Source organism: Poeciliopsis prolifica, unplaced genomic scaffold (genome assembly GCF_027474105.1).
Source record: "Poeciliopsis prolifica strain line A6 unplaced genomic scaffold, Auburn_PproV2 SCAFFOLD005, whole genome shotgun sequence".
NCBI classification, from domain to species: domain Eukaryota; kingdom Metazoa; phylum Chordata; class Actinopteri; order Cyprinodontiformes; family Poeciliidae; genus Poeciliopsis; species Poeciliopsis prolifica.
Window position 1 is genome coordinate 10,165,090 of NW_026562380.1, and position 18,652 is coordinate 10,183,741.

Sequence of the window (18,652 nt, forward strand, 5' to 3'; positions counted from 1 at the left end):
TCAGACACATGGCTGCTAAACTGAGACGAGGTTACACCTCTCAATGCTACAACCACGCTCTCCAGAAGGGCTCTGTGTGGAGGATTACAGGCATTTTCAGATTACTGTTAAGCGAGACTGAACTGTCTGTTACTCTGACCCCCTTTATTTTAAAAAAGGGGCAGCATGAACTGCCCCCTGATGGAGGTGAACAGATAGAAAAGAGCAAAACGAGAATTTGGTAAAGACGGTAGAAGGATACGTCAACGTGTGTAATTTAGGTCACCAGTCGTTTGCCTGCCATTAATAAGACCTTAAAATTTCACCTGCAAATTTTAAGTGAACGTGAATAACAAAGTGGCGTGGAGGCAAAGGGGGCTGCGTCTGTTTGGCTTTAATACCAGAGAGCTCCCTCCCATTTAAACGCTTCACACACCCGTCTCGAAATGTCTCTAATTGTAGATGTCTTAATCAAACTGAGCAAAACGTAAAGAATTGTCTCACACTGTGTTTTTGCAAGCAGGGGTTAAGAATGTTTGGGGGGGGAATGTGTGGGATGCTGGCTGACGTGGGACGGCCAACATGGAAGCTGCAGTGCCAGGAGTTTGCCCTGTCCATCTGCTGTTCCACTCACCCACCCACCCACTGACATACTAACAGGTGCGTGCACGCAGATACACGTGTGCTTTCTGTGCACACGCTCTCATACTCCACCCAGCTCTACGCTCGGGCCCTGCCCCTGTCCTCACTTAGCCTGGGCAGCAGATGGTGAGGGGTAAGGCTTGTAGCCCCCCATCCACCCAACTCCAAGCCACCACCAGCCCTATCTCCCCCTGTTTTTTTTTTCCTCTCCCCGCGAATATCACCCCACCCTTCTTTGTGTTGTTGCAGAGCCTGAGTGCTGAAAGGCGAGCCCCAGCGTGTCTTCCCTCCCACCCTCCCACGAATCCTTGGCCGGCTGCCATTGGCGGGACTCAGTCAGGTGTCCTAATGCTTCGGTTAGGGGAGGAAACGCTGGTTAATCTGCCCATCGCGTGCCACTGGCCATAGCGTGGCCTCTTTGTGTCTGGCCCCCCTCTGATCAGTCCCTCCACCCCTTCATCTGTCTTCCCCCCACCACCCAATCTCTTCCAACCCAGTTTTTCCTCCTCAAGACAGTGTCATCCTTCCCGAAACACCAACTCCACTGTCGCTGGAGACTCTTTTCAACTCCATTCCTTGATATTGTCTTGCAACTCATTGTGGTACGGCCAGCGAATGTTCAGATATCCTGCTTGGAGCCTTTCGTCAAATCCTATAAATGTTTTGCTGACTCATCACAGGAACTCTATGCATAATGCAAATGCACAGAAAGTTGCTTCTGTCTCGCAAAACATTTTCAATTAAAATATATAACTCCAGCTCTTATTGTGTGCTGCTGTTTGAACTGATTTTGAAAGGCTACTCAAAGCCCATTCTCCAAGGCATATATGTTTTTTAAAACCCGAGATGAACTCCCCATGCAGGCCACTTGAACTACGGTTTAAGAAACAAAGTTGGCTGCTGAAAGAAAGCCATAAGACGTCCTGTCGGTAGATTTCCTCAAACAGAAAATCTTACACAGTAAGCACATTCATGAACTGCTTTGATGAGACAAAAATGAACCTTTTGGTTTATTAGCAAAGCACTGTGTGAAGGAAAACTAATGCTGGATATCACCCTGAAACACTGTGACTCAGTTGGAAGATTGGTCATCTGAACATCGGTAGTTTGCAAGGTTGATTCCTCCTCACTAACATAGCTCACATTAACTACAATCCACTAACTGGGTACAGATATGTGTCAGCAGTATGAGGGAGGGTGGGTGACTACAAGTGGCCAGTGTGATTTGGAAAACATTCAACTTTGGTATTTTATTTTTTCTGGATCTAGACATTTCAGTGTGTTCTGAGCAACAAGAAATAGGTATGAGTCACTCTTTGTTTGAAAATGCTTGCCTCATTTAGCCAAGCTTAGGAAAGGGTTGTGTCCAAAAGTTGCTCAATGTTTGTGGCCCCATTCACTGTAAAATCAATATGGAAGCAAAAATACATGGCTAATTAAAAATCAACAGCTTGAGTTATTCCTGCCATTTTAGAAGATTATAATTTGTCTGGATTTTTATTGAAAGGTTTCAAATTAGTCAAATCAAAAAAAAATTAAATTCCTGTTTGCCTGAACTGACTGTGCCGGTGGGTTGAATTTGTGTCATTCCTGAATTGCACTTGGAGGCCACACAAAAATATTCTGAGGGACAGAAATGGCCCTCAGGGTTCACTTTGAACACTGACGCAGAACATCCATGCACTTTGGGTTTTATTACAGATTGCAGTTGCCTCACCCATCATTGCGGCTAAGCGACCCTCTTTGAATATGCAGAGGTTTGCTCCCTGGATGTAACCAATTTATAAAGCTCCTCTGGCTTCGTTCCCTCGTTTTTGTGCTGTTTGCTTAAAAAAAACTAAAGAACATTAATAACCATCATGCATTGCATTCTTATGGCATTTAATATTGATTCTTCTAGGAATTCAAAATGAATTTGGGAACACAGATTTCAGTTTAGCTTCTCCCTCTGCTTGGAGTGCAAGACACAGTAAGCTGAAAATGTCTGAATCCATCTGATTCGACTTGTTTCATTCTATTTCGAATGACACAAAATGTTTATCCGTTGAGCTTAATTTTTCAATGTTACTCTGTTTTCAATTGCTGCACAGTGTTTAATTTATGTTAAAATTACATACTCCAAATGGACTGGTGCACAAATGCACAACACACTTTTTTTGTTTCTTTCTCTTTTTTTTGACAATCTCACCCTGCAGTTCTGCCATTTTGTTTGTTGACCTTTTGTATAAAATAATAATAATAATAATAATAATAATAATAATAAATAATATAATAATAATAATAATAATAATAATAATATAAATAATAAAATAAATAAATAATAATAATAATAATAAATAAATAAATAAATAAATAAATAAATAAATAAATAAATAAAAAATGTGAGACAATTTGAGAGGTGCGGACATTTCCATGAGGTTCTGTGTCTGGTGATGGAGGGGCACCTTGAAACCTGCTCTGCTCTGATTAGGATAAATAATCCTCAGATGCTGTTTGGAGGAGACTGATATGGTAGTGCTGTGTAGTTAGAGAAAGGTCATTATCATTTGACCCCTGCTGACCCTCTTTTTGAAGGACCCTCAGTTTGGTCACTGCTCCGCAGGGTCAGGGTTCAAAGTGTCCTCAGCTGTGCTGTCATGGAAACCACAGCTTTGCCCATCTGATGGTCACTCTTCATAAAAAAAAAAATAATAATAATAATAATAATAATAAACAACCTAATTTAAATGCAGGAGTTCATGACTGTTATTCAGGAATGTAAAACTTCCTGAGTTGATTCCATGCTTTTCAAGTAACAGATTAACATTGTTGCAAATTGATGTTTCCCCTCCAGCTTTTTATATTTTCATTTTGCATTTTGCCTGAAGTTTTTACACTGCGAGTGCTGCATTTCAGCACTGGCACCGAAGCAAAGTGTCTGCCATGGTGGTTCACTTCCTGTTTTTGATCAGTGTGCAGGGTTTTCTTGCAATCAGTGCTGCAGCAGGGTGAGGGGGGGAGAGGGAAAAGGGGGAAAAAAATCAATACTTTGAATATAATGTGTGGCCAGTGGAATAGGAGAATGATTTATGTAGGGATGGCTCCTTTCTGCATCAGATGGGACATGTGTTTGGTGGTTGAATGAATGAATGAAATGAAGAGAAGGAGGGTGAGTGGCTCGGTGCTGAGGCGTGCTTCTGCTGCTGTCGGCTGTGCCACCACCCCTCCTTTTTTTCCCCCTCATCCCTCCATCACACCATGCTTTCTGACCATCCAGCTTAGTCTTATAGCTCTGCTGTTGTGCCGTGTGATCAAAACCCAGAATGCATACAAACCCGGACCAGGAGTTTTAGGACCATCAAAAAAAAAAAAAAAAAAAGAAAGCACATGTCCCCATCTGCCCTCCAGATTACTGAGAACATGTTTCTACGATAACTCAGCAAACTAGGAGGGGGCCGGAGGGGGGCGAGGAATGAAAAGGTAGAGGGAGAGTAGGGGAGTAGGAGAGTCCGGTGGACAGACTGAGGGAGAAGAACGAGGCAAAAGGAACAAGAGCACGACTACGAGGGAAAGAGGAAGTCTGGAGAAGGGACGTAGAGGTGGAAGTGTGGAAGCGGGAAAGAGTGAGGGAAGCGAGGACATAACAAGCGTAGAGAAATGTGTGTGTGTTTGCTTATTGCAGTGGCCCCACCTACCCCTCCATCCAGTTAAGGAGGCATAGTCCCGAGGAGGAGGAGGAAAAGGAGGAGGGAGATGGAGGGATCCCCTCCCTCAGCCAGCGACACACACACACACTCATCCTCTCCCTGTGGCTCTCACACACACACATACACGCACACACACACTCTCTCTCTGCTCCATGAGGCAGCAGTCGCTGAGCAGCTCTGGATAGACCACGCGAGGTTCTGCAGGTGTCCCACCCTTCTCTTGAGGCAGGGATGCTCCAGAAGGTACTGGCTCCTTTCTGCTTCTTTTTACAACATTTTATTCTGATTGAGGACGCTGTGCATTTGGCTTCTTTTTGTATCTTCTCTTCTTTATTTTGATGGTAGATTCTTCTCTCGTAGTAAAGCTTTTCCCGCTGATGTGAGGTAGTATTTGCAGTAGTGTGAGAATGAATGTGTGTTCATACAGTTGTTTACAAGCCCCACTGTTAGCTGCAGGTCTGACAACTTCAGCAAAGTGGGCTCCTGTTGGTCCAACTCTGTAGTATTTTTATTTTAACTACCTTCTGCTGCATTTTAACACACCTTTTTTTTATAGAGGTCAGGGCTTTGACTGCTTTTTGCACTATTTAGCCTTGAGTTTCATTTTCATTGGCACTCTTACGGATGGAGAAAACAAAGCGCATTATGCACGCCATCTATATGCATTGTTATTATGTTTGATTGAAAGCTCTCACTCAATTTAAATCCAATAAAGAAACACAAAATTTATTCTATAGAAATGATGTATTCTAAGTAGATAGATAGATATATTTTTTAACTCAAATTTGTAAATGAAAGAAAAATATTTAATCTTCTATCTTTATGTTTAAGTTGTATGTTTTTAGGGAGAAAAATCTGAACTGGTTAATAATCCTGTGCGCATGTAAGCGAGAGCACATGTCTCGTATGTAACGTGGTGTACTGGCAGACACCCAGGACAACCATTTCTAGTCAGGATGGAGAGACAGTGAAATACAACTTACATTTCAAATTATGACTGAGACTATCCTCTTTAAAACATTTACTTTCTGAATTAAGTTGAATCTTCAGGTCTTGATTAGTGAAAAAAGCTCTATTTTGAACAGGCTGCAGGCAATTTTATGGGATTTATTTGTAGCCAATACTTCGAAAAATACAAATTTTGCTCATTTTTTGCACCTTTTTACCTTACTCACATTTAGATCCAAATACTGATATATCAAAATTTAAAGGAGTTTCAAAAAATAATACTTTTTAAAAAAAAAAGAACACCCCCCCCCCCCACCAAAAAAACAGTGTGTCGCTGTTTGCAGACCTTTTAGAAAAAACATCAACATACTGTTCACTTGTTTTCAAAATCAAATTTTTTGCGGTTAGTATTGACCTATTAATGGTATTACCCACAAAGCGTGTGGCGGGGCCAGGGTCACATCCCACAAGGGTTTGGATGGTCAGCCCCCCTGGCCGCAGAGTGGTCAGAGAGTGACCAATAGGACCCGAGCTGTGGACATCCTTCCATCTAGCTCCTTTCAAACTGGAGGTCACATGAGTCAAAGGGTAATAAGTTTAACCCCCTCGAGAGGCAAGAAGTCAGAGGTCACAAACAAGGCTGTAGGGAGAAGGTTTGAATCATCGATCAGTGGCACTCCTGGTTATATCTGTGCATATTGATAATGTGCTTCATTCTGCCAATCTCATTTGCTCATTTGCATTGTTTGGAGAGCATCAACAGAAGTTGTTATGATGAGTGTCCAGAAAACAGCTCGGGTATTTTTAAAAGGTCCAGATTATAATGCAGCTGTGTGCAACGATGGTTTTTTACGCATATCTGTAAATCTATACAAATCTTTAAACTTATCGTGATGCAGGGTATGCAAGATTTGCCTTTATTGCCTATTACGCAAATATAACTCTAGCAGTCAAGTAATTGTTTACTGAGTTCAAAAATGATATATTTTTTTAACTAATCCAACTTGTTATAATCTGCTTTGCTCTCTTGTCTCTTTGTGAGTAAAATAATGTTTAAATAAGCTAACCTGATCTCTCACATTGAGAAGAATATCATTATCTGTCTTATAACTCCTTGATTTGAATAAGCACAGGCTTATGTAAAGGGGTGTGGCCTTTTTTGTGCATTTCCCAATGTTTTTCTTGCAAACCACTGTTACAGTCTTTTTTTAAATTATCATGTCTAAATCTGATTCCGCTAAAAAGACAGTTAAGCACAATCGGGACGGTTTCTCAAATGTAGCCTTTTTGTGACCAAAGTCAAATCTTCCCTGCATTTCTGAAATGGTGGCATGCTGATGTTTAAGCATGTTCCAGTGGTATCCTCCCTGGTTGATGTTAGCGATGTGTCAGCATTAAGCTTGTCCTGCCTGCTCGGCTGCTGGGGCCTTGGTGGCGACCAGCCCAGTCCAGCCCAGCCTGGCCGAGGGCCAGACCAGACACGTCTTGGCACCGGACAAGGGACGTGACAGGATCAAGGATTGCCAGAAAAGTGCTCCTACAGTATTGTTTAAACATAGGTCAACAAAATAATGCTGTACATTTGATGTTTTTTTTTTTTTTTTTGTCTTCATTCAATCTTTTAACAGTGATGGAATCAGGAGAATGGTTGAGAAAGAAGAGGATGCAAAGAGAGATTCAACAAAGCACTCCAGGTCACGCTCTACAGCAAGATGCCGCGACAGCATGGTACGTCCCTCGACCAAATTAGCCAACTCTAGCCCTGATCTATTCAGTCCTCAACATGGGCACAGCACTCCATGGATTTAGGTTCATGTATTTGAGGACAAGCACCTTATATAGAATGTGGTGAGCCATTAAGTGTGGGAAAAGGAGAAGCGTACATGTTGCTCAGTCAGCTATTGCACAGACAGAGACCATCAATCACCAATGTAAGCTGCCTTGCTCTTTTTGCTGGTCCCTCAAGCCTTCTCCCAGATCTGGGATTAGGCAGCACTTTGTCTGCAACACTGTGTTTATTTGGGGAGGATTTCTGTGGAAAACTTTGACAACAAATCATGCAAGCAGACTTTTGGATATTGATATGCATGCATAATAAATGTTAAAGTGTGTGCTTTGAAAAATTTTCTTATGACGCCTAATACTGGTAACTTTTTGCTGCAGTAATTTTTAATTTTAAAATTCAGATAAGACATATCATTTCAAATTTGTGGGGTGAGCGTCCACGAAATACATCTTCTTATTATAGAAAGCAAACTGTCGGAGTAAACATACCAAAGTTTTACTGCCAGCTGAACACCATGTTCACTTAAATCACTTTTTAAATCCATTTACTTCATATATTCACTAATCAATATTCTCATCCTGCTTTGTGTGGGGGAGATATGTTTCATCCCTTAAACTTGTATTGTGACTTTTGATCATACAAGGAATTGTAAATATTTTTTATAAATTCAAACCAGATGTCTTAACTTAGTTACTCCATTCTGTTTTCTACTGTGTTTTTTTATTAGGATAAATATGAATTTTGGGTATTACTCCTAAAATTATTCATGCTGTTGCAGATTAAACTATAGTAAAAGTATCATTTTAATTTTACCAACCAGTGACTGGAAATATTGTTAATGTTTCCGTGTCCCAGTCAGACATGAATCTTACGCAGAATGTATGGAGCAGAGTTGAAGATGAGGGAGACGCAATGAGGTCTTCCAGCTTCAAAGTCATCACTAAAGATAAATCATCAAAAATAGTGAAAACATGATAAGGTTTTCACTGTTTGTGAGGGGTTTGGTTGCTGCGATGGAAATCATTTTTTTGTCCCCCACTGATTATTAAGAAGGTCCTAAATAGTTTTCAACAAGCTGTTCTTAACTAAAAAAATAAAAATAAAACACTTTAAAAAACAGAAATAAAAATATACTCACACAAAGTAATGCTATTTTTCATATTTATATTTATTTATGTATTTATTTTTAGAAAAGTTTTCTGATTCCCTCCCAGAAACAAACGTCATGGTTGAATAAAAATCATTTTCAATCTATTTCAAAGTAAGTTTGGGCTGAAATGAATGCTTTTCGCAATAGTGGACGAGCACAGATGATAAGCAGCTGGTGGGCTGCTTGTCGTGTTAAGATTAAGCAATCAGCCATTTGGTCAAGGTCTTGTTTATCAAATATAGTTTGACCAGCTGAAAGGTTCACGTTACCCTTATCTCCTGAAAAATAACGGCTGCTGATGCATGTGTGTAGGAGAAACCAAGTTGTACAGCTTTCCATTCATTTTTAACGACACACGTCTGTTATTTTTAAAACACATTCCCATCTGTGAAGAACAGAAAAAGTGTTGGCTTAAATATAGTTTTTATTTCAAATGAATAAATGAAGCTTGTCTTCTGATGGGCTTTCATTGAACTAATGCAGGGGCCTGGTTAGAAATGCTCTTTGTAAAGGTCACTGTTTGTTGTGATGTGGACAATGAGGCAGCCAATAACTGCCTGTGAAACAAGAACCTAATTGGAGTGTTATGTCAACGATTTCATACTTTGACATGAAAACGGGCATCAGAGGAGATAGAAAAGTCCTCCTTCACACTCTTCATAAACATATAGGATTATAAACTCAATATAGTGACACAGCCAGCGCATAATGGTGAGATTCTGATAAATATCAGGGTTTGATCGGCTGAACGAGATCAAAATTTTTGTAGAGAAATTTAATCTCAAGATTGTTTCTGCATCACTGTTCTTACTGGATCAAAATAGTTTAACGTATTCTATTAAAACGTGTATCAGTCCATTGTTGTTAAACATGCAATAATATTAGTGATTCCATTTTACTTTATATTGCAAACTGCGGGTCACGTCAGATGATCTGTTGAGCTCCGGTTATAAGCTTTTTTTCAGTCCATGCTTTAATGCTTGTTTCTGTTTTTGCTTTTTTGGAGAAACAGACAAAAAGAAAACACTGCGATAAATTTAGCAACTGTTTTTGGTTATCTTTTGTGAATCGCTCAGTATTACTCAGAATTTATTGCTTCACAACATTAAGGACATTTGTCACTGAAATATTAATATTAAGTATATAAAAATACTATAGTAGATCCAAATATCCAAATTCCTCAGGAAACACTGGACAAAAAGACTTTTTTTTTTGGATTTATCATTCAGTTGTCATTGGAGTCAAGCGTATTAAAGAAAAAAGGGAGATTGACAGAGCCGGCCCAAAGAATGAGCAACCTTGGTAGCTTAGGGCCTATCCAAAGAAGGTCATAATTATCACAAATAAAAGCAAAAAAATAAAAAATAAAATTATTCGTATCAAGTACAATTTACAAATATACTGTAAATCTTACTCACTCATTCTACTTGCACTATCACAAGTAGAATGAGGCCTTTACCTGTAATAGTGCAAAATCAAACTTGTGATACTCGATATTTGTAATATTAGATAAAAATTGGTGTAGTTAGACCTTAAATAGTTTTGTTGATGAACATATTAACTCTTGACACCTTAGACAACAAACTAAAAGCTGCGGGGGTGGAGCCATTGCAGTTGTTTCACACGCAAGATAAAAATAATAAAGACAACTAAATTACAAGAAAAAAATTGCCTAGCAGAACATAAGCAACGACACACAGCGCTCTGTATGTCACTGCTAGTTGAGCAGGTGAGTATGAGTCACGTTGAAATGCATTAACTCATACGATAAAGAACGATTATTGAAAAAGCAAACATAAAAGAATCCAAATAACTTTAGAAACTCTAAAGTAAGTGTTAAATTAATGTTCTTAAAATTATAGCTCATATACTGATATTTAAGAAGCTGTTTTATGCTTCACCTTTCTAAAAAAGTACAGATAACCAGCAAAAGAAAATAAAACGATCATGAAAATCAATTTGCTTTCCACAATTTGCTTATGTGGTAGGTGACAGGTCAGTAAATGAATGTCTTCTATAATAAAAGCATTATGAGTTATAATATAGGTTATGTTAAATGTCTGTTGGGTAAACTATTAGACACAAAGGGGATGTAAAATGTACCTTTATGATCGATGCTAGTTGGAAAACCACATAATCAAATATTGCTTAGGTCCCCAAACAGCCTGGGACCGGCTCTGGAGGCTGGTGGCACCGGGGGCCGTTCAGCTCCTTTTCAACAAGAAAAGGTGACAAACAGAGGCTGTGTGGGACAGGGACACTCTCAGACGGTCTTAAATATACTCCCCACTCATTTACATGACACATAAATTCACATTTAAATGGCAGAAAATCGCTCCGGCGGTTGATACTCTGGGAAATATAAAAATATAATTGTCATCAGTTGTGTGCGTATGTGTATGTTGAAGGACACAAGGGGGAAATACAAGATTGAAGAGATGTATTGAGGAATTATGTATCCAATAACTGAGATGAGATGTAAATGTGGTGTGGACAGTGAGTAGGCTGTTTTTTTTCTTCTTCGGGTCGTTCCATCTGAGACTGCAGTGCAGGGGCTAAATGGCAGCCAGACTCATATCCTGTGACTGGCAAGAAAAGGTGGCTGCACTGTACGCTGCAGAACTTATAAACCACTCAATAGTGTTTTTTTTTTTCAATGATGCACCAATAAAGCAGGATCAAATCCTCTAAATTTAGTTAACGTTGTAAATAAAAATGTTTCACTAATTTTGGATGTCCCAACCTATTGAGAAAGAATCAAAATCAGCCAATTTTTTCACAATCAACTCGGATTTGTGATCATCATATTTAAAATTATATTGTGTACCCCGTTCAAACAAATAAATAAAAATCATAATTTTTTTGTTGGTAAGCACACCAAACGCTCTTATTTTAAGTTAATTACACATGAAATAAAGGACAGGTGTATCTGCTTTGATGCATTAATTTCATAAGCTTGTTATTCCTTAGTTGTTGTTTTTTTATTTTTATTATTGACTTCAAAACTTATACTCCTGTCAAGTAGTATAAGTATCCCGACAACATATTTTTCTTAAAAAGAACCTTAGCACAGGCCTGTATAAAGCTTGCACAGTACATCTCGATTTATTATGCCTGACAAAAGAAATTCTCAGATTAGTTCCTCGATCTTTTGTGAAAATTACTTGTTAGCATTCTGAAGCTAGTATTTCTGGTAGAGAAATAAAAGGGAAATTTATGCATTGTTCCCCTCTGGAATACTCATATATATATATATATATATATTTTTATATTTTTCTATCTCATCCCAATTTTGTTCATTTTGATATAAACTCCCTTCAGATTCAGTTCAGACAGCTACGGATTAATAAGTTTCTCTACCCCAGATTTTTGTTATTCCTCCATCTCGTCATCTTTCCCTCCTTTTCCCCTGCGTGTTTTTTTTTTCTGTTTCTCCAGACGGGTTCCCAACGGAAAGGCAGGGGCTAATACACATGTCACATCGGTTCACGCAGATCCCAATTGTTTTTAGCCACAGAGCAGCTCTCAAAGGTCTGCTCCTTGTGTGTGTTTCCCAGCATGTGTTCTTGTATGTTAAAGCCATGCACATGCTCTCACACAGCTCCTACGGCCTGACCCACCTTTTAAACCTCACACTGTGGACGTACAGCAACATTTTCTCTGTTATTTTCTGTCTGGATGTCACCACATGTCACTGGACCATCAACAAACAGTACAATATGGCTCTGCAGGAGGCCTCCTCACAGACATGTTTCATAATTTGAGCTGTTCTGTCTATTGTATCAACCTCCTTTGATAAATTTACTTCCTACTGATACAATGCGTCATCTTTTTTTGTTTTTTCATTAGCAGAGGACAATTGCTTGTTCAGCGAATGTCCAGGACTCTAATGAAGTGCTGAAGCAAAAGCTACAGGGTGAGAGGCCATGAGGGACATTTGCTCTTCTTTACTGTGAACGACATCCGATGGACAAAAAAATACCATATGTATGGTTAGTTACTTATTTACTTGTAGTTTATTGGTCAGTATTGTTTGTGGTAACCAGCAAATTGTACAACACTAACTCAGAATTGACAGATACAGAGGTTTGGATCCACATTTAAAAGGCAAAAATTGCGTTGTATGGTCTTACTTGTAATGGTTGTGGCAGAAAACAGGAGCCTCCATTTCTGGGACATCACTATCCATTCAGATGAGTTTTTTTTCCCTGGTCTGTCTCTTTTCTGAATACTCAGGCTGTTGAGCTCCTTTTATTCAGACTGAACCCCACAGCAGAGCTAGTGAACGCCTTTGAGCAGAGCTGCAGGTGCATAAGGAGAGAGGAAGAGAAAGCCTCTTACAGCAAAAAAGTTGGTAACAATTTAAAATTCTAAATTCAATTGCAATTCTAGCTAATTTCTAATTAAATACAGATGTGTTGTTGACAATATTTGCTGTATTTGGACAAATAACACAAATGACATGGAAGAAAAAACGTTGTTCCGCCTTTTTCACAGCTTTTCAAACTTAAGCCATTTTAAAATTAAATAAAACACAACAATACCAATTGAATATTTTCATTAGTTAGCAATTCTAAGATCTAACATCTTAGGGGACAGGTTGGGGTGTGTGGTGGGCGGGGGGCCTCATGATGTTGGGACAGATGGTATTTAGCTCTAGCTGTGCCGGGCTCAGTGGGACCCGAAGCTTAAGAGGTTAGGCCTGTCAAAACCACTCTGCTCATTCACTGCCTAACAAAGTGTGGACTGTCAGCCTGTTCCGTTTAATAAACTTAAGATTTTTCTTTTGTCAATGCCTGAGCAACACTTTTGCAACTCGATGACCTGAATATCCCGACATTCTTCCAGCTCAGTGGCAGAGGATGCACCTTTTAGGCAGGGACTTCCCAAAGAATATAGAAACATGGCGGTTAAACATGAAAAAAAAAAGATGATTGGTTTTTGGGCAATTATACTCAAAGTTTATGCCAGAGTTGTATTATTTGAGACTACATATCTTCCAGGTATAAAACAACCAATAGAATAAATGAGTACTAGAAATGGTCCGAAAGTTAATAAATCAATTCATATTTTTTCATATTGTTGTTCCTGTATTGATCTGGTTATGTATTTTACTTTTAATTTTATGTCCCTTAAACTTCATGACGTTCAGTTGAAATGGTTAATTGTGAAAGTTTAAACTTCGCCACAAGAGGGAGACATACAGCAACGTGCAGAATAATTTTTCGACACACAACTTCACTGCAAAAATCTAAACACAGATACAGGCTGAAACACAGTTATTATTTAAACGTGCTCCTTAACTGTTGAGTAATTAATAAGTATAATAATAACCATTTGGTCTTCTTTTCAATCTTTCAATTTATTCCAGTGTTTGCTAAGGTCAGAGGCTGAAAGCTGGTCAGTGGGTGAGCTGCACGGGATGCCTGGGTGACATCTGACCTCTGACTGGGCGTGCGGGTTGACCTTTGAGGACAAGGTCCGACAATGCAAGGCACGTGCCGTGGCCTAATCTCCATGGTAACGTAAGACCTTTCAGGAAATGGTGGGGAGCAGGGTCAGAGTTGTCTTTATGTTGATTGTTGTAAGACATCTGCTGTCGATTGACTCGCTGAATGTATGCAAAACGGCTTTTTTACGACAAACAGGGCCCAGGAAAGGAAGCTAAAGGCTAACTGGGTAATCTCTGCAGGCAACTGTGATGATGCATCTTGTTCTCACAATCACCTGGAGAGATTCTGCGGTTTGCCTTGCACTCGGTTTTGCAGAGGTTTTTCTTTTCTTTTTCTTTTTTTTTATCTTACAGTTCATTTATAAGATTAGAAAAACGCATTGTTATCTAAACTGACTAAATATGTGATTCTGTAATCAAAAAGTGGTTTTGTAATCTATCTTAATAAAGGAGTCTTTTAAAACAACTTCATCTCTGATTCCTAAAAGTCAAAGTATTTGATGACTGGTCAAAAGAAGAACAAAGAGATTAACTTTGAGTTACTGTGCAGAATGAGGGCCAACAGGTGCAGCCCACCTGCAGGCCAATATGTTTCACATTCTTTGATGCTATACATGAGAAAGCTTCCATGCATGACATATTACTCCTCAGATTCTTTCTAATCATTAACATTATGCAAGTGTTTTTTTATTTATTTTTATATCACCACAGCCTCCCCCCCTCTCCTCCTCCCCCAGCCGCCAGCCCCACACACACCCACTCCAAATTCCCCACCCCACTGTCTCATCTCGTTCTCCACCACGTTCTGCTGTGTTTTGGTGAAATCTCAGCTGGCAACTGTGAGTCGTTCACTAGCTGCTCTCACAATGGCCTCTGGGATTATGCTAAACGCATCGCCTCGGCTGCTCCCCCGCATCGACCGGCATCGACGACGCCCTTTGGAGCGTACAGGAAAGGAGACGGAGGGCTCTCAATGAAGATGTCACTGCAATTACACAAGCGTGTGTCATAGACACTCTGTGTGTCTGCTCTTCCTCCTCTTAACACTCCCCCCCCCCCACCTCTCCGCTTCTCCTCTTTTTTGGAAAAAAGAATTTCTTTTCGACACTCTTTTGAAGTGCAGCTTCGTCTTTTGCAGGTCTCTCATAATGCAGGCCCATTTTGAATTTGCATGAATTCACCATCCAGATGCTTCTGCTGCCATTTTGCCTTATGATGATGTGTACTGTACAGGAGCAGCTATTGTATTATGGCTCCATCAAAAGAATAATGATGCCTTGATTGTCCTCAGTGCAAGTTAGAAAGTTTCAGAGGGAACCAAATGTGTTAATTTCTCTTCTTTTTATTTCAGTTTTATGATGTTGTCACAAAGGAGGAGCTTTCTGATGTGGATGGTACTGCATCAGGAACTGATTGGCTGATGCTTCACTGCCAACAGTACCTGATGCATTGCCTTCAGCATCGAAAGAGACATCACATGACTCCAGCTGCTTTTGATCAAACTTACTCACAGGTTTTCTACAGACAGTGACAAACTGATGATATTCTTTCTGTTTAATGATTGAAAATAAATATTTGTGCTGCACACATTAGTCAAACCTCTGAGCTCTGATGTCCGGCTGGAATGTTATGACCATTTTCCAACTTCCCATCCATCCATCCATCCATCCATCCATCCATCCATCCATCCATCCATCCCATCCATCCATCCATCCATCCATCCATCCATCCATCCATCCATCCATCCATCCATCCATCCATCCATCCATTTTCAGGAGGTGCTGGTGCCTATCTCCAGCTAATGTTCCGGGTGAGAGACGGGGCTCACCCGAGACAAGTCGCCAGTTTTCCAACTTATAGGAATGATATATTTAATTCTGTATTTCTGTTTTCTGGTGTATAATATTTTCGCTCCCCAATTCAAAACATTGTGCCTGCAGGACACACTGTAATAATTTTTGCACATTTGGTATTTCACTGAACGTTAGATCCAAAGCTTCGACTTTATTTTTTTGGACAATAATAGGAACATGTGGCCCCTTGCCAAACTTGTAGTGCTTCTTGAACCATTTCATATTTTATCAGCCTATCGCCACAACTTCCTTTGCATTTTCTTGCAGTTCTATTAGAGAGCAACACACAGAAGTGAATTATTGTAAACTGGAACCAAACAGGTTGTTTAGTAACAGAAATCTGACACTCTACCATACATTTGAATGTCAAGCATTACTTTATGCTCCATCTCAACCTGCTTCGCATTTCTGGAGACTCAACATTTTGCCTATTTTGCTTTTTCCAAAAAAATCTTATGCTCAGACAGATTGAATGGAGGGCATCTCTAAAAATCAAATCTTGACATAAATACTCAAATGGATTCAAGTCTGAACTTTGACTAGGCCACTTGAAGTAATGAATGGACACATGTTGCATCTGTGGCTCTAAGTTCAGGGTCACAGTCCTGCTGAAAGGTCAACCTCTGCCCTAGTCTCAAATCATTTGGTGGTTTTCAACCAGGATTGCCCTTTTCTTAGTTCTACCAAATTTCTCACCTTCTCTCACCACCTTTCAGGTCGGCACCACGTTTTACATTAGGGATGGTACATTTATTGAACATGCCCTTTAACATGCTGTGTTTCCATAAACTGTTTTCTTTTACTTTTGTAACTTTAAATCCGACTTTTTGTTGTCTTAATTTTACTAATGGCTTTCTTTATTTTCACTTTCACACAATTGTGAGACCTGTGGAGTACAAGGCTAATAGATATATCGCCATCAGAATCTCCAACCTGGACAAATTTGGAAGAAATGATTGTATCTCTTCCAAGTTACCATCTGCTTCCCTCCTGCTTTTTTTGATTAAATCTCATCTTGCCTGCTAGTCCATAGTGATGTCTCAACAGGTTGGCGGTTGTGCTTACCTATTTCCATTTTTGCATGACACACTTATTAAATTGCACATTCTTTTTCTTCTGCTTTACATTTATCCACTACTTTTTGTCAGCTTGTCACATAAAATTTCAGTAAAGTGCATTCAATTTAGAGTTTTAATGTGGAAATGTTATAATCTTTGTGACACATTAACCTGAATATAAATATATCTCATTGCTATCTGAGAAATCATATTCCTCTCTCGTTCGGATTAGACACCTGGATGCTTTTGGGCCACACCTCAGTACTCACTGTAGATTTAGATTGACTTTTAATAATTTGAGAATAACTGTAAGTTGCAGGGGGAGACTTTCTCATGCTCAAGTATGTATGAAAAACCGCGTCGGGGCTAATTTCTGTCTAAAATAGTTCTGGTGACGAATATGAGAAGGAGGAAGGTTCTCTCATCTCCTTATCAGTGTTGGATACTATCATTTTTGGCTTGATATGCATTTGATTGATTCTGTGGTTTGTCCCTTTGTTGTAGCATGTTTAATCACTTGCCAAGTTAAATAAATGTTCATCAAAAAGTAAAAAGTTTTTCATTGTCGTTTTGTTTGTTTGTTTCCACATTTCCTTGCACTGAAATATTTCTAAATATCCTGAATGCTGGAGTTCATAGTTAAAATTGCTGCATCAAAGGGTGTGGCTTGGAGAATCTACCTACCATCTTCTTGTACACACCCTCTGAGAGGGCAGAAGGTCAGCATACACGGAGGAAGTGCCAAGTGCCTTTCAATCTACTTATATCAGCAAGCTTCTGGCGCGCGGAAATGCGCAATCACTCGCATTTCTCTTCGTCCCTGAGAGAAGTCCAAAGGAGCCTTGCCAATTCCGACAGATGTTCCTTCAGCGCAGGCAACTTGTAAACACCATGAAATGGTTTGGAGGTTAATGCAATGGTTGCTGACAGAGATCTTCGACACAAGATTTGATGATACCACCTGCTGCTCACACAGCCGATTTATAAAGGCTTCACTTCTGAGTTCGCAGGGTGACAAACAACTTACACAAAACTAAGAGAGCTGGATTTTAATGGCCTGACTGAAGAGTTTATATGAGGTACAACGTGTTCAACTTTAATTATATAAAAAGTCACTAGAATACTACATAGAAATCAAAAACCTAATTTATTCAACACTTAGAAAAATAATTAGTTAATCCAATTTAAATAAATTGCTTCAGTTTGTAATAAATAATTCATGTAAGCCCATCCAGGCTAATGTGTTACGTTTTCAAGTGGCACAAACTTAATAAATTACCTTGAATAAACTTAATTCAATTCTGTCTTACCATTAAAGCAACTTTTTCAAGTTGGATCAGGCCTTCTCTTCTATTTTGAGTAAAAATCAGAAGTTAAATTTATTCTGTATTTAGTGGTGTATTTAAAGCATTTCTGCAAATTAGTTTTTAGAACAAACATCTATTCAAAATTTGAAGATCATCTTTTATATATAAGGTTGTTTCATGCAAAGCAGCTTAACGTAAATAGTGTTAAAGTTGCAGCCCATGTTCTGGATTCATCTGGTGGCACACAAATGCACTTTGCAATTCCCTCAATATCGAAGGTTATCCCTGCTTTTTTTCTGCACCCTATTTTTTTCAATTTTCTTTTTTTTTCCTTCTGCTCAATTTTCCACGAGTCTGCTTGGATGCACTCTTATTTCACAACTATCTTTTCCTGACTTACAACATCTCTGTTTTAAAAACTCTTTTGCCAACGCCCGTGTTGAATATTTATAAATTCTGAAACGCATCGCTTTTGCTTTTCATGAGTCATAATCATCAAAAAATTCAAAAACAAAAAGAAGGGCTTCAAGTATATCACTGTGTGTGATAAAAAAAAGTATGTTTTTCACTCTTCCAAATAAAACACAAAAAATAACTTTTCATTCTAATTTATTGAGGCAATCCTTTGTGTGCGTGTGTGTTTATTTTTATTATTTTTTTTTTAGAAGACAGGAATATTTTCTCCTTTACTATCTGTTAGTCCATAGAGGGAGCCATGCTTTTCTCAACCACAACCGCTGAGAGAAACAACCTCAGAGCTGAACCTGCTCGGTACACCGCCCCCCTTCTCC

The 18,652-nt window shown here is 39.2% G+C and overlaps 1 long non-coding RNA gene across 3 annotated transcripts; it reads left to right on the forward strand.

The window, feature by feature from the left end:
- Positions 1-4,357: 4,357 nt before the first annotated feature.
- On the forward strand, positions 4,358-14,109 carry LOC129359761 (uncharacterized). 3 transcript variants are annotated; one of them, XR_008605941.1, is made up of 4 exons: positions 4,358-4,550; positions 6,884-6,983; positions 12,041-12,183; positions 13,563-14,109. It is a non-coding gene; the product is annotated as an uncharacterized LOC129359761 (long non-coding RNA). The 3 variants fall into 3 exon arrangements; XR_008605943.1 differs by having other exon boundaries at positions 12,041-12,107; XR_008605942.1 differs by lacking the exon at positions 12,041-12,183.
- Positions 14,110-18,652: the final 4,543 nt, after the last annotated feature.